This window comes from Oncorhynchus mykiss, chromosome 19 (genome assembly GCF_057628025.1).
Source record: "Oncorhynchus mykiss isolate SJ-2025 chromosome 19, ASM5762802v1, whole genome shotgun sequence".
Classification (NCBI taxonomy): domain Eukaryota; kingdom Metazoa; phylum Chordata; class Actinopteri; order Salmoniformes; family Salmonidae; genus Oncorhynchus; species Oncorhynchus mykiss.
In genome coordinates this window covers 7,654,812-7,671,758 of record NC_143040.1, presented here as the reverse complement: position 1 = coordinate 7,671,758, position 16,947 = coordinate 7,654,812, and the positions used below count along the sequence as shown (strand labels likewise).

At 47.1% G+C, this 16,947-nt stretch overlaps 1 long non-coding RNA gene across 1 annotated transcript; it reads left to right on the top strand.

Annotated features, from left to right (window-relative positions):
* The first annotated feature begins 1,429 nt into the window (after positions 1-1,429).
* On the top strand, positions 1,430-16,167 carry LOC149974789 (uncharacterized). Its single transcript, XR_016488751.1, has 2 exons — positions 1,430-1,718; positions 15,916-16,167. It is a non-coding gene; the product is annotated as an uncharacterized LOC149974789 (long non-coding RNA).
* The last annotated feature ends 780 nt before the right edge of the window (positions 16,168-16,947 follow it).

Here is a 16,947-nt window from a genome sequence, read left to right as displayed (position 1 = left end):
CAGAACAACAGATTTTTACCTTGTCAGCTCGGGGATTAGAATATAGGCCTACACTCTTAAATAAAAGGTGCTATCTAGAACCTAGAAGGATTCTCCCACTGTCCCCATAGGAGAACCCTTTGAATAACCCTTTTAGTTCCAGGTAGAAACCTTTGGGGTTCCATTTAACAGAGGGTTCTACATGGAACCAACATGAGTCAAATGTACTGTCTAGTTGTGAAGAGAATCTAAATATGTTGTTTACTGATCTCCTCTCCATTCTAGCACCATGCGTTCTGTTGTTTACTGATCTCCTCTCCATTCTAGCACCATACGTTCTGTTGTTTACTGATCTCCTCTCCATTCTAGCACCATACGTTCTGTTGTTTACTGATCTCCTCTCCATTCTAGCACCATACGTTCTGTTGTTTACTGATCTCCTCTCCATTCTAGCACCATACGTTCTGTTGTTTACTGACCTCCTCTCCATTCTAGCACCATACGTTCTGTTGTTTACTGATCTCCTCTCCATTCTAGCACCATACGTTCTGTTGTTTACTGATCTCCTCTCCATTCTAGCACCATACGTTCTTCAGAAGCTGGACAGCATATGAATAGAATCCATCTTCTCTCACCCTCTCCCCTCAAGACCAACATCACACAAGATGCTTCAGAATAACAACAACAAGAATCTGGTGAAGTTGCTACCAAACAGGAACAACCATGACAACAACACCAAGCTGGTGAAGTTGCTACCCAACAGGAACAACCATGACAACAACAACAAGCTGGTGAAGTTGCTACCCAACAGGAACAACCATGACAACAACACCAAGCTGGTGAAGTTGCTACCCAACAGTAACAACCATGACAACAACAACAAGCTGGTGAAGTTGCTACCAAACAGGAACAACCATGACAACAACAAGAATCTGGTGAAGTTACTACCAAACAGGAACAACCATGACAACAACAACAAGCTGGTGAAGTTGCTACCCAACAGTAACAACCAATATGTTTAAGTTATATAGTCTACCAAGTGTTAATGTCACCCCCATGGATGTAGAAGTTATATAGTCTACCAAGTGTTAATTTCTATCCGACTGTGATACTTGTGAGTTGATGTGATGTCATTGATGATTTCTAACAGATTTCCACACAGTGGAGTCCCTGCAGATGGTGAAAAACAGGATGTGTCACACACTGTGGTCACACCCAAACAGCTCTTTGCTGTCCGCCCAGACTTAACACTAAGTCACACAAGACAAGTTTGTATCAGTGGAATAAAACTAGCATTTAACAACAGACAATTCTCTAAGTAAAGAAACAGTATAGCATGTCTAATTTACCACCACACCTGTTGAGTTGACTTGGGTGACAGACCTCTAGCTTCTACAACACAGAAAGTTAGAGGCGACTTTCTCAAGTCAGTCACTGACAATTAGGTAAGATACTATAGGACACCATGTGTAACTGCTGCTCTGTCAGCAGTTTCCTGTGGAGTTTTTCTGATGTCAGTGTTTCCTTTAGGAAGGTGGGTTTAACTGATCTGATTTGCTTAACAGTTTGCCACATAATTGAAGTAAGGAAGTAATGAGTTAGAAATCATATAGCCTAGCAGTATTTCTCACTCTTCAGTCCTCTCTTCATGACAGTAGACTTGTTTCGCTCAGTGGAGCCCCAGTTAGAGAAAGATATGATACCTGCAGTGATATTGATGATCCTGTTCCGGAGCACAGGTAAGATTCGAAATTGTAAGATATATTACAATTTGTGCGGCTAGTAAAATAACATGCAACTGGAAGCAGACAGTAAAAATGTGTCTCAAAGCAGAACAATGATGTGATCACCTGTAAATGTACTTTACTATAGTCTAACTGTCCATCTGCGGACAGGCACTAATATCAGTTAAGGTGTGATGGTCAGTCTTATAAGAACCAAGGTAAGACCCAAATGCGGACAACAGGTTTCAGGCAAAGACAGGTCAAGGCAGGGAGGGGTCGATAGTCCAGAGTAAGGGGGCAAAGGTACAGGACAGCAGGCATCCTCAGGGTAGGCAGAGATCTGTAATCCAGAGGAGGGCAGAGGTACAGATCAGCAAGCAGGCTCAGGGTCAGGCAGGTGGGCTCAGAGTCAGGACAGGCAGAGTGGTCAGGCAGGTGGGCTCAGAGTCAGGACAGGCAGGTGGGCTCAGTCAGGACAGGCAGAGTGGTCAGGCAGGTGGGCTCAGAGTCAGGACAGGCAGAGTGGTCAGGCAGGTGGGCTCAGGGTCAGGCAGGTGGGCTCAGAGTCAGGACAGGCAGAGTGGTCAGGCAGGTGGGCTCAGAGTCAGGACAGGCAGAGTGGTCAGGCAGGTGGGCTCAGAGTCAGGACAGGCAGAGTGGTCAGGCAGGTGGGCTCAGAGTCAGGACAGGCAGAGTGGTCAGGCAGGTGGGCTCAGGGTCAGGCAGGTGGGCTCAGAGTCAGGACAGGCAGAGTGGTCAGGCAGGCGGGCTCAGAGTCAGGACAGGCAGAGTGGTCAGGCAGGTGGGCTCAGAGTCAGCACAGGCAGAGCGGTCAGGCAGGTGGGCTCAGAGTCAGGACAGGCAGAGTGGTCAGGCAGGTGGGCTCAGAGTCAGGACAGGCAGAGTGGTCAGGCAGGTGGGCTCAGAGTCAGGACAGGCAGAGTGGTCAGGCAGGTGGGCTCAGAGTCAGGACAGGCAGAGTGGTCAGGCAGGTGGGCTCAGAGTCAGGACAGGCAGAGCGGTCAGGCAGGTGGGCTCAGAGTCAGGGCAGGCAGAGTGGTCAGGCAGGTGGGCTCAGAGTCAGGACAGGCAGAGTGGTGAGATCAGGGTGTGACACAATGTTCTCCCTAAGCTGCAGATAAATCAGCCAATAGCGAGAAGCACGAGATTGAACTTCGTTCAATTTTCTAGAGCAGCTGGTCACCAACCGGTTGGTATGGTGTTGATATGGTGCAGTCATAGTAACCAGGAGTGGTATGGTGTTGATATTTTGTAGTCATAGTAACCAGGAGTGGTATGGTGTTGATATGGTCTAGTCATAGTAACCAGGAGTGGTATGATGTTGATATCTCTGGCGTACCGTTGGACATTATGTATTATTGACCTCTATGGAGAATGTAGCTGTTTGACCTCTATGGAGAATGTAGCTGTTTGACCTCTATGGAGAAATAAAATAAAATAAATTTGATTGATTGATTTGATCTCTATGGAGAATGTAGCTGTTTGACCTCTATGGAGAATGTAGCTGTTTATCTGTATTATTGGCCCCTATGGAGAATGTAGCTGTTTATCTGTATTATTGACCTCTATGGAGAATGTAGCTGTTTATCTGTATTATTGACCTCTATGGAGAATGTAGCTGTTTGACCTCTATGGAGAATGTAGCTGTTTATCTGTATTATTGACCTCTATGGAGAATGTAGCTGTTTGAACTCTATGGAGAATGTAGCTGTTTGACCTCTATGGAGAATGTAGCTGTTTGAACTCTATGGAGAATGTAGCTGTTTGACCTCTATGGAGAATGTAGCTGTTTGATCTTTATGGAGAATGTAGCTGTTTGACCCCTATGGAGAATGTAGCTGTTTGACCCCTATGGAGAATGTAGCTGTTTGACCCCTATGGAGAATGTAGCTGTTTATCTGTATTATTGACCTCTATGGAGAATGTAGCTGTTTGACCCCTATGGAGAATGTAGCTGTTTGATCTCTATGGAGAATGTAGCTGTTTGACCTCTATGGAGAATGTAGCTGTTTGACCTCTATGGAGAATGTAGCTGTTTGATCTCTATGGAGAATGTAGCTGTTTGACCTCTATGGAGAATGTAGCTGTTTGACCTCTATGGAGAATGTAGCTGTTTGACCTGTATGGAGAATGTAGCTGTTTGACCTCTATGGAGAATGTAGCTGTTTGATCTCTATGGAGAATGTAGCTGTTTGACCTCTATGGAGAATGTAGCTGTTTATCTGTATTATTGGCCCCTATGGAGAATGTAGCTGTTTGACCTCTATGGAGAATGTAGCTGTTTGACCTCTATGGAGAATGTAGCTGTTTGACCTCTATGGAGAATGTAGCTGTTTGACCTCTATGGAGAATGTAGCTGTTTGACCTCTATGGAGAATGTAGCTGTTTGACCTCTATGGAGAATGTAGCTGTTTGACCTCTATGGAGAATGTAGCTGTTTGAACTCTATGGAGAATGTAGCTGTTTGACCTCTATGGAGAATGTAGCTGTTTATCTGTATTATTGACCTCTATGGAGAATGTAGCTGTTTGACCTCTATGGAGAATGTAGCTGTTTGACCTCTATGGAGAATGTAGCTGTTTATCTGTATTATTGACCTCTATGGAGAATGTAGCTGTTTGATCTCTATGGAGAATGTAGCTGTTTGACCTCTATGGAGAATGTAGCTGTTTGATCTCTATGGAGAATGTAGCTGTTTGACCTCTATGGAGAATGTAGCTGTTTGATCTCTATGGAGAATGTAGCTGTTTGACCTCTATGGAGAATGTAGCTGTTTATCTGTATTATTGGCCCCTATGGAGAATGTAGCTGTTTATCTGTATTATTGACCTCTATGGAGAATGTAGCTGTTTATCTGTATTATTGACCTCTATGGAGAATGTAGCTGTTTGACCTCTATGGAGAATGTAGCTGTTTATCTGTATTATTGACCTCTATGGAGAATGTAGCTGTTTGAACTCTATGGAGAATGTACTTGTTTGACCTCTATGGAGAATGTAGCTGTTTGATCTCTATGGAGAATGTAGCTGTTTGACCCCTATGGAGAATGTAGCTGTTTGACCCCTATGGAGAATGTAGCTGTTTATCTGTATTATTGACCTCTATGGAGAATGTAGCTGTTTGACCTCTATGGAGAATGTAGCTGTTTGAACTCTATGGAGAATGTAGCTGTTTGACCTCTATGGAGAATGTAGCTGTTTGATCTTTATGGAGAATGTAGCTGTTTGACCCCTATGGAGAATGTAGCTGTTTGACCCCTATGGAGAATGTAGGTGTTTGACCCCTATGGAGAATGTAGCTGTTTATCTGTATTATTGACCTCTATGGAGAATGTAGCTGTTTGACCCCTATGGAGAATGTAGCTGTTTGATCTCTATGGAGAATGTAGCTGTTTGACCTCTATGGAGAATGTAGCTGTTTGACCTCTATGGAGAATGTAGCTGTTTGACCTCTATGGAGAATGTAGCTGTTTGACCTCTATGGAGAATGTAGCTGTTTGACCTCTATGGAGAATGTAGCTGTTTGACCTCTATGGAGAATGTAGCTGTTTGACCTCTATGGAGAATGTAGCTGTTTGACCTCTATGGAGAATGTAGCTGTTTGACCTCTATGGAGAATGTAGCTGTTTGACCTCTATGGAGAATGTAGCTGTTTGACCTCTATGGAGAATGCAGCAGGGATCATGTTCCTGAATTCCCAGAATGCCCTGTTAGGGTGAAAGAGGTTGAGGAGTCAAGGATCAGGGCTGTACAGTAAGTCTCCTATGTGGAGGTGATGAAGAGAGTTGAAGGGAAAAGAGGCCACAGTTCTGAAGAAGAGATGGAGGTGGATGAACCACAACCAGTTGTGAATGTTGTACGTCAATCAAGTGATCTGGAAACACTTATTGTGGAGAAGGTGGATTTTGTAGCATTTACAGCCACAGTTATTAATTGTCAATCATCCAAAAAAAAACTTCGCTTTAGGTCTCTGTTCTAGAGTTTTCCCTGTTAACACCATCACTGTTCTAGAGTTTCTCCTGTTAACACCATCACTGTTCTAGAGTTTCCCCTGTTAACACCATCTCTGTTCTAGAGTTTATCCTGTTCACACCATCACTGTTCTAGAGTTTCTCCTGTTAACACCATCACTGTTCTAGAGTTTCCCCTGTTAACACCATCTCTGTTCTAGAGTTTATCCTGTTCACACCATCACTGTTCTAGAGTTTCTCCTGTTAACACCATCACTGTTCTAGAGTTTCTCCTGTTCACACCATCACTGTTCTAGAGTTTCACCTGTTAACACATCACTGTTCTAGAGTTTCTCCTGTTCACACCGTCACTGTTCTAGAGTTTCACCTGTTAACACCATCTCTGTTCTAGAGTTTCTCCTGTTAACACCATCTCTGTTCTAGAGTTTCCCCTGTTAACACCATCACTGTTCTAGAGTTTCCCCTGTTAACACCATCACTGTTCTAGAGTTTCTCCTGTTAACACCATCAGTGTTCTAGAGTTTCCCCTGTTAACACCATCTCTGTTCTAGAGTTTCTCCTGTTAACACCATCACTGTTCTAGAGTTTCCCCTGTTCACACCATCACTGTTCTAGAGTTTCCCCTGTTAACACCATCTCTGTTCTAGAGTTTCTCCTGTTAACACCATCACTGTTCTAGAGTTTCCCCTGTTCACACCATCACTGTTCTAGAGTTTCCCCTGTTAACACCATCTCTGTTCTAGAGTTTCTCCTGTTAACACCATCTCTGTTCTAGAGTTTCCCCTGTTAACACCATCTCTGTTCTAGAGTTTCCCCTGTTCACACCATCACTGTTCTAGAGTTTCCCCTGTTAACACCATCTCTGTTCTAGAGTTTCTCCTGTTAACACCATCTCTGTTCTAGAGTTTCCCCTGTTAACACTATCTCTGTTCTAGAGTTTCTCCTGTTCACACCATCTCTGTTCTAGAGTTTCTCCTGTTAACACCATCACTGTTCTAGAGTTTCTCCTGTTCACACCATCTCTGTTCTAGAGTTTCTCCTGTTAACACCATCTCTGTTCTAGAGTTTCCCCTGTTCACACCATCACTGTTCTAGAGTTTCTCCTGTTCACACCGTCAACGTGTCCCTTTACTGTGGTAGATCTACATTATGATCAAATAGCCACAGTAGCCCACTTGTCCACTGTTAACCGTAAGTTAAAGGGGGTACAGCCTCAGTGTTCACAGTAAACACACACTGTTAGAACCGTAAGTTAAAGGGGGTACAGCCTCAGTGTTCACAGTAAACACACACTATTAGAACTGTAAGTTAAAGGGGGTACAGCCTCAGTGTTCACAGTAAACACACACTGTTAGAACTGTAAGTTAAAGGGGGTACAGCCTCAGTGTTCACAGTAAACACACACTGTTAGAACTGTAAGTTAAAGGGGGTACAGCCTCAGTGTTCACAGTAAACACACACTGTTAGAACTGTAAGTTAAAGGGGGTACAGCCTGTGTGTTCACAGTAAACACACACTGTTAGAACTGTAAGTTAAAGGGGGTACAGCCTGTGTGTTCACAGTAAACACACACTGGAAGACCTGAAATCTGCTCAGTGACGGAGAAAGTTAGAGGGAACATTGGTGATGATGTCATGCATCTGACTGTTGTATATTCAGTGTGTCAATGATTTATTGTATCTGTCTCTATGTAAAGGAAGGAGAGTATATATTATATTTAATATTGGTCTTATGTTAGAGCAGGAGAAGGGAGGGGTGTAGATGCTAGAGGTCTGTTACTTGAGTCAAGATCAACAGGCCTGATGCTACATGGTAGGAAGAGAGAGAACAAGAGAGGGGGGGGGGGGTGAGAGAAAGGGAGTGAGGTGTTAAAAGACAGAGGGCTGACATAGTAACATACAGTCAACTGAATATAGTCAACAGTCAACCAGTAACCTCTTCCACTATTGGCTCAGCTCAGCTTGACCCTGACCTATGGAACTGAATGATTGAGAAAACAAAATGGATGAAAGCTAATAAATTAAATGATATATAATCTCCTCTGTAAAGAAATGTTCATCTTTCCACATTGTGACTTTTGTGGTGAGGTCTTGTTGAGAAATGTCACACCATTTCTCAGAGCTCAATGTCTCAACACTGTTTCTCAAGAGAACCACAACCATTTGTCCTGCTCGTCTCTCACAGTTTAGTTCAGTCTACTGCTAAATAACAGGATATGGAACCATGAGTCAGTCATGTAGACAAAGGGGAAGTGTTCTAGCAGAGGGAGCAAGTCTCATCAGAACATCATGTGACTTTAGTTAAATACGTAGATACACTAGATAAACATAACAGCCATTTTTCCACCATAGACCGAAGTCAGTCAATATATATCTTTACTTATTAGGTGGAGGCACTGCATCAAATCACATTTTACTGGTCACATACACATGGTATCAGATGTTAATGTGAGTGTAGCCAAATGCTTGTGCTTCTAGTTCCGACAGTGCAGTAATATCTGACAAGTAATCAAACAATTTCTCAGCAACTACCTAACACACAAATGTAGAGATGCCGCTACTGTCCCATATGTACATATAAATATATGGATGAGCAATGGCCGAACGGCATGGGCAAGATGCAGTAGATGGTATTGTTACGGTGCGTGAATGAGGACCCAAAAGCGAATTAACGTAAACAGAGCTTCTTTAATAACAAAACAAAACGTAGGCTCAGATGGACCGGCAGGTTCCGACAGGACAGGACAAGGTTGCAGCAAACATGACGATAGTCTGGTTCAGGCATGAACAACACAAACAAGAATCCGACAAAGACAGGAGCAAAAACAGAGAGAGATATAGAGGACTAATCAGAGGGAAAAAGGGAACAGGTGGGAAAAGGGGTGACGAGGTAGTTAGGAGGAGACAAGGGACAGCTGGGGGAAAGAGGGGGAGAAAAGGTAACCTAATAACGACCAGCAGAGGGAGACAGGGTGAAGGGAAAGGACAGAAACAAGACACAACATGACAATACATGACAGTACCCCCCCACTCACCGAGCGCCTCCTGGCGCACTCGAGGAGGAAACCTGGCGGCAACGGAGGAAATCCTCGATCAGCGCACGGTCCAGCACGTCCCGAGAGGGAACCCAACTCCTCTCCTCAGGACCGTACCCCTCCCAATCTACTAGGTACTGATGACCACGGCCCCGAGGACGCATGTCCAAAATCCTACGGACCCTGTAGATGGGTGCGCCCTCGACAAGGATGGGGGGGGGGGGGGGGGAGACGAGCGGGGGCGCGAAGAACGGGCTTGATACAGGAGACATGGAAGACCGGGTGGACGCGACGAAGATATCGCGGAAGAAGAAGTCGAACTGCGACAGGATTAATAATCTGAGAAATACGGAACGGACCAATGAACCGCGGGGTCAACTTGCGAGAAGCGGTCTTAAGGGGAAGGTTCTGAGTGGAGAGCCAAACTCTCTGACCGCGACAATATCTAGGACTCTTAGTTCTACGCTTATTAGCAGCCCTCACAGTCTGCGCCCTATAACGGCAAAGTGCAGACCTGACCCTCTTCCAGGTGCGCTCGCAACGTTGGACAAAAGCCTGAGCGGAGGGGACGCTGGACTCGGCGAACTGAGATGAGAACAGCGGAGGCTGGTACCCGAGGCTACTCTGAAAAGGAGATAGCCCGGTCGCAGACGAAGGAAGCGAGTTGTGGGCGTATTCTGCCCAGGGGAGCTGTTCTGACCAAGACGCAGGGTTGCGAAAAGAAAGACTGCGTAAGATGCGACCAATAGTCTGATTGGCCCGTTCTGCTTGACCGTTAGACTGGGGGTGAAAGCCGGAAGAGAGACTGACGGAAGCCCCAATCAAACGGCAAAACTCCCTCCAAAATTGAGACGTGAATTGCGGACCTCTGTCCGAAACGACGTCTGACGGAAGGCCATGAATTCTGAAAACATTCTCGATGATGATTTGTGCCGTCTCTTTAGCAGAAGGAAGCTTAGCAAGGGGAATAAAATGAGCCGCCTTAGAGAACCTGTCGACAACCGTAAGAATAACAGTCTTCCCCGCTGACGAAGGCAGTCCGGTGACAAAATCTAAGGCGATGTGAGACCACGGTCGAGAGGGAATGGGAAGCGGCCTGAGACGGCCGGCAGGAGGGGAGTTACCGGACTAAGTCTGCGCGCAGACCGAACAAGCAGCCACGAAGCGACGCGTGTCATGCTCCCGGGTGGGCCACCAAAAACGCTGGCGAATGGAAGCAAGCGTACCCCGAACGCCAGGGTGGCCGGCTAACTTGGCAGAGTGAGCCCACTGAAGAACGGCCAGACGAGTAGGAACAGGAACGAAAAGAAGGTTCCTAGGACAAGCGCGCGGCGACGGAGTTTGAGTGAGTGCTTGCTTTACCTGCCTCTCAATTCCCCAGACAGTCAACCCGACAACACGCCCCTCAGGGAGAATCCCCTCGGGGTCAGTGGAGGCTACTGAAGAACTGAAGAGACGAGATAAAGCATCAGGCTTGGTGTTCTTAGAGCCCGGACGATAAGAAATCACGAACTCGAAACGAGCGAAAAACAGCGCCCAGCGCGCCTGACGCGCATTAAGTCGTTTGGCAGAACGGATGTACTCAAGGTTCCTATGGTCAGTCCAAACGACAAAAGGAACGGTCGCCCCCTCCAACCACTGTCGCCATTCGCCTAGGGCTAAGCGGATGGCGAGCAGTTCGCGGTTTCCCACATCATAGTTACGTTCCGACGGCGACAGGCGATGAGAAAAATATGCGCAAGGGTGGACCTTGTCATCAGAGAGGGAGCGCTGAGAAAGAATGGCTCCCACGCCCACCTCTGATGCGTCAACCTCGACCACGAACTGTCTAGAGACGTCAGGTGTAACAAGGATAGGAGCGGATGTAAAACGATTCTTGAGGAGATCAAAAGCTCCCTGGGCGGAAACGGACCACTTAAAGCACGTCTTGACAGAAGTAAGGGCTGTGAGAGGAGCTGCCACCTGACCGAAATTACGGATGAAACGACGATAGAAGTTCGCGAAGCCGAGAAAGCGCTGCAGCTCGACGCGTGACTTAGGGACGGGCCAATCAATGACAGCCTGGACCTTAGCGGGATCCATCTTAATGCCTTCAGCGGAAATAACAGAACCGAGAAATGTGACGGAGGAGGCATGAAAAGTGCACTTCTCAGCCTTCACAAAAAGACAATTCTCTAAAAGGCGCTGGAGGACACGTCGAACGTGCTGAACATGAATCTGGAGTGACGGTGAAAAAAATCAGGATATCGTCAAGGTAAACGAAAACAAAGATGTTCAGCATGTCTCTCAGGACATCATTGACTAATGCCTGAAAGACAGCTGGAGCGTTAGCGAGGCCGAAAGGAAGAACCCGGTATTCAAAGTGCCCTAACGGAGTGTTAAACGCCGTCTTCCACTCGTCCCCCTCCCTGATGCGCACGAGATGGTAAGCGTTACGAAGGTCCAACTTAGTGAAAAACCTGGCTCCCTGCAGGATCTCGAAGGCTGAAGACATAAGAGGAAGCGGATAACGATTCTTCACTGTTATGTCATTCAGCCCTCGATAATCTATGCAGGGGCGCAGGGACCCGTCCTTCTTCTTAACAAAAAAAAACCCCGCTCCGGCGGGAGAGGAGGAGGGGACTATGGTACCGGCGGCAAGAGCTACAGACAAATAATCTTCGAGAGCCTTACGTTCGGGAGCCGACAGAGAGTATAGTCTACCCCGGGGGGGAGTGGTTCCCGGAAGGAGATCAATACTACAATCATACGACCGGTGTGGAGGAAGAGAGGTGGCCCTGGACCGACTGAACACCGTGCGCAGATCGTGATATTCCTCCGGCACCCCTGTCAAATCACCAGGCTCCTCCTGTGAAGAAGAGACAGAGGAAACAGGAGGGATAGCAGACATTAAACATTTCACATGACAAGAGACGTTCCAGGAGAGGATAGAATTACTAGACCAATTAATGGAAGGATTATGACAAACTAGCCAGGGATGGCCCAAAACAACAGGTGTAAAAGGTGAACGAAAAATTAAAAAAGAAATGGTTTCGCTATGATTACCAGAAACAGTGAGGGTTAAAGGTAGCGTCTCACGCTGAATCCTGGGGAGAGGACTACCATCCAGGGCGAACAAGGCCGTGGACTCCCTTAACTGTCTGAGAGGAATGTCATGTTCCCGAGCCCAGGTCTCGTCCATAAAACAGCCCTCCGCCCCAGAGTCTATTAAGGCACTGCAGGAAGCTGACGAACCGGTCCAGCGTAGATGGACCGACAAGGTAGTGCAGGATCTTGAAGGAGAGACAGGAGTAGTAGCGCTCACCAGTAGCCCTCCGCTTACTGATGAGCTCTGGCTTTTACTGGACATGAAGTGACAAAATGACCAGCAGAACCGCAATAGAGACAGAGGCGGTTGGTGATTCTCCGTTCCCTCTCCTTAGTCGAGATGCGGATACCTCCCAGCTGCATAGGCTCAGCACCCGAGCCGGCAGAGGAAGATGGTAGTGATGCGGAGAGGGGGGCAACGGAGAACGCGAGCTCCTTTCCACGAGCTCGGTGACGAAGATCAACCCGTCGCTCAATGCGAATAGCGAGTTCAATCAAGGAATCCACGCTGGAAGGAACCTCCCGGGAGAGAATCTCATCCTTTACCTCTGCGCGGAGACCCTCCAGAAAACGAGCGAGCAAAGCCAGCTCGTTCCAGCCACTGGAGGCAGCAAGAGTGCGAAACTCAATAGAGTAGTCTGTTATGGATCGATTACCTTGACATAGGGAAGACAGGGCCCTGGAAGCCTCCTCCCCAAAAACAGATCGATCAAAAACCCGTATCATCTCCTCCTTAAAGTCCTGATACTGGTTAGTACACTCAGCCCTTGCCTCCCAGATTGCCGTGCCCCACTCACGAGCCCGTCCAATAAGGAGAGATATGACGTAGGCGACACGAGCAGTGCTCCTGGAGTAAGTGTTGGGCTGGAGAGAAAACACAATATCACACTGGGTGAGGAACGAGCGGCATTCAGTGGGCTCCCCAGAGTAACACGGCGGGTTATTGATTCTGGGCTCCGGAGATTCGAAAGCCCTGGAAGTGGCCGGTGGATCGAGGCGGAGATGGTGAACCTGTTCTGTGAGGTTGGAGACTTGGGTGGCCAGGGTCTCAACGGCATGTCGAGCAGCAGACAATTCCTGCTCGTGTCTGCCTAGCATCGCTCCCTGGATCTCGACGGCTGAGTGGAGAGGATCCGAAGTCGCTGGGTCCATTCTTGGTCGGATTCTTCTGTTACGGTGCGTGAATGAGGACCCAAAAGCGAATTAACGTAAACAGAGCTTCTTTAATAACAAAACAAAACGTAGGCTCAGATGGACCGGCAGGTTCCGACAGGACAGGACAAGGTTGCAGCAAACATGACGATAGTCTGGTTCAGGCATGAACAACACAAACAAGAATCCGACAAAGACAGGAGCAAAAACAGAGAGAGATATAGAGGACTAATCAGAGGGAAAAAGGGAACAGGTGGGAAAAGGGGTGACGAGGTAGTTAGGAGGAGACAAGGGACAGCTGGGGGAAAGAGGGGGAGAAAAGGTAACCTAATAACGACCAGCAGAGGGAGACAGGGTGAAGGGAAAGGACAGAAACAAGACACAACATGACAATACATGACAGGTATAGAGTACAGTCTATACATATGAGATGAGTAATGTAGGGTATGTAAACAAGATGCAGTAGATGGTATAGAGTACAGTATATACATATGAGATGAGTAATGTAGGGTATGTAAACATTATTAAAGTGACTAGTGAAACCTTTATTAAATCCATTTATTAAAGTGGCCAGAGATTTGAGTCTGTATGTTGACAGCAGCCTCTCTATGTTAGTGATGGCTGTTTAACAGTCTAATGGCCTTGAGATATAAGTTGTTTTTCATTCTCTCGGTCCCTGCTTTGATGCACCTGTATTGATCTCGCCTTCTGGATGATAGCGGGGTGAACAGGCAGTGGCTCGGGTGGTTGTTGTACTTGATGATCTTTATGGCCTCCCTGTGACATCGGGTGGTGTAGGTGTCCTGGAGGGCAGGTAGTTTGCCCCCGGTGATGCGTTGTGCAGACCTCACTACGCTCTGGAGAGCCTTATGGTTGAGAGCGGTCCAGTTGCCGTACCAGGTGGTGATACAGCCCGACAGGATGCTCTCGATTGTGCATCTGTAAAGATTTTGAGGGTTTTAGGTGACAAGCCAAATTTCTTCAGTGGACCATTTCAGTTTGTCCGTGATGTTGTGACGCCGAGGAACTTTCTCCGCTACTGTCCCATCGATTAACCTTTATTTTACCTTTATTTAACCAGGCAAGTCAGTTAAGAACAAATTCTTATTTTCAATGACGGCCTAGGAACAGTGGGTTAACTGCCTGTTCAGGGGTAGAACGACAGATTTGTACCTTGTCAGCTCGGGGTTTTGAACTTGCAACCTTCCAGTTACTAGTCCAACACTCTAGTCCAACACTAGGCTACCCTGCCACCCCACTAGGCTACCCTACCGCCTCTGTGCTGTTTCCTGAAGTCCACGATCATCTCCTTTGCTTTGTTGACGTTGAGTGAGAGGTGGGTTTTTTTTCACCACACTTTCCTGCTCTCACCTGCTCCCTGTAGGCTGTCTCGTCGTTGTTTGTAATCAAGCCCACTACTGTTGTATCGTCTGCAAACTTGATGACCGAGTTGGAGGCCACGCAGTCATGGGTGAACAGGGAGTACAGGAGGGGGCTGAGCACGCACCCTTGTGGGGCCACAGTGTTGAGGATCAGTGAAGTAGAGATGTTGTTTCCTACCTTCACCACCTGGGAGCGACCTGTCAGAATGTCCAGGACCCAATTGCACAGGGCGGGGTTGAGACCCAGGGCCTTAAGCTTAGTGATGAGCTTGGAGGGTACTATGGTGTTGAAGGCTGAGCTGTAGTCAATGAACAGCAGTCTTACATGGGTATTCCTCTTGTCCTGATGGGATAGGGCAGTGTGCAGTGTGATGACGATTGCATCGTCTGTGGACCTGTTGGGGCGATCTGCAAACTGAAGTGGGTCTAGGGTGTCAGGTAAGGTGGAGGTGAAATTATCTAGTCTCTCAAAGCACTTCATGATGACAGAAGTGAGTGCTACGGGGCGATAGTCATTTAGTTCAGTTACCTTAGCTTTCTTGGGAACAGGAACAATGGTGGCCATCTTGAAGCACGTGGGGACAGCAGACTGGGATAGGGATTGATTGAATATGTCCGTAAACGCCCCAGCCAGCTGGTCTGCTCATGTGTAACGGATGTGAAACGGCTAGCGTGGGCGCTAAATAGCGTTTCAATCAGTGACGTCACTTGCTCTGAGACCTTGAAGTAGTAGTTCCCCTTGCTCTGCAAGGGCCGCGGCTTTTGTGGAGCGATGGGTAACGATGCTTCGAGGGTGACTGTTGATGTGTGCAGAAGGTCCCTGGTTCGCGCCCGGGTATGGGCGAGGGGACGGTTTAAAATTATACTGTTACACATGCTCTGAGGACCCGGCTAGGGATGCCGTCTAGGCCAGCAGCCCTGCGAGGGTTAACACGTTTAAATGTCTTACTCACGTCGGCCACAGAGAAGGAGAGGGGGAACCCGGAGTCCTTGGTAACGAGCCGTGTCGGTGGCATTGTATATCCTCAAAGCGGGCGAAGAAGGTGTTTAGCTTGTCTGGTGGCAAGATGTCGGTGTCTCAAGACGTCGGTGTCTCAAGATGTCGGTGTCTCAAGATGTCGGTGTCTCAAGATGTCGGTGTCTCAAGATGTCAGTGTCTGTGATGTGGCTGGTTTTCTTTTTGTAATCCGTGATGGCCTGAAGACCCTGCCACATACGTCTCCTGTCTGGGCCGTTGAATTGCAACTTAATTTTTTCCCTATACCGACATTTTGCTTCTTTGATTGATTGTTCCTTTCGTTTTTGACCTCGACATTGTTGCTGGATCGATCCTTTCATAGTTAACATGCTGTCTCTGCTAGCTAGCTAATGCTAACGGCGCTAGCCTCATATCTGGGTGCCTCACTCTATTTCCCGAGAGAGCAGCATACTGATGAGTCAACTTTATAATAATCTGTAAAATTGTAATTCAGAATTCTGTTTTATATGCTCAGTCACACCAACAGATGTACACAGACATGTTGTTGACCTGTATACGTACTGTCACTTTGTGTGTCTCTCTTTCAGATCTGCCTGACAGCCTCACCCAGAAGACACTGGGCCTTTCTAGACTGACAAAGCAGAGATGGGTGGCTGACAAGGAAACATAAAACACAACACACATTATCCACAATGTAAATACGTTGTAATGACTTGTTAATTTCATGTTTTGCTGCATTTTATTTGAGTATTGGAGAGATCTACTCCTTCATGTCCGTTCTCAATATCTACAGAATTACTCTCCATATCAAATTAAAGGGGGATTGATAATATTGTAAAGGACTAAGGCTTCATGTTTACAGTTTGAGGAAATGATGTGCTTTTTATCTGAGTTGAAAACATGCCTCTCTCTCCCACACACACAATGAACATGACTCACACACATTGTCAATAAGAATTTGTTCTTGACTGACTTGCCGAGTTAAATATAATAAAACATTTTTTTTAAATATACCACCACAGACAGATGCTGGCACTTAACCCACTCAGTGAGCTGTATACCACCACAGACAGATAGATGCTGGCACTTAACCCACTCAGTGAGCTGAATACCACCACAGATAGATGCTGGCACTTAACCCACTCAGTGAGCTGTATACCACCACAGACAGATGCTGGCACTTAACCCACTCAGTGAGCTGTATACCACCACAGACAGATAGATGCTGGCACTTAACCCACTCAGTGAGCTGAATACCACCACAGACAGATGCAGGCACTTAACCCACTCAGTGAGCTGTATACCACCACAGACAGATGCTGGCACTTAACCCACTCAGTGAGCTGTATACCACCACAGACAGATAGATGCTGGCACTTAACCCACTCAGTGAGCTGTATACCACCACAGATAGATGCTGGCACTTAACCCACTCAGTGAGCTGTATACCACCACAGACAGATGCTGGCACTTAAACCACTCAGTGAGCTGAATACCACCACAGACAGATGCTGGCACTTAACCCACTCAGTGAGCTGTATACCACCACAGACAGATGCTGGCACTTAAACCACTCAGTGAGCTGAATACCACCACAGACAGATGCTGGCACTTAAACC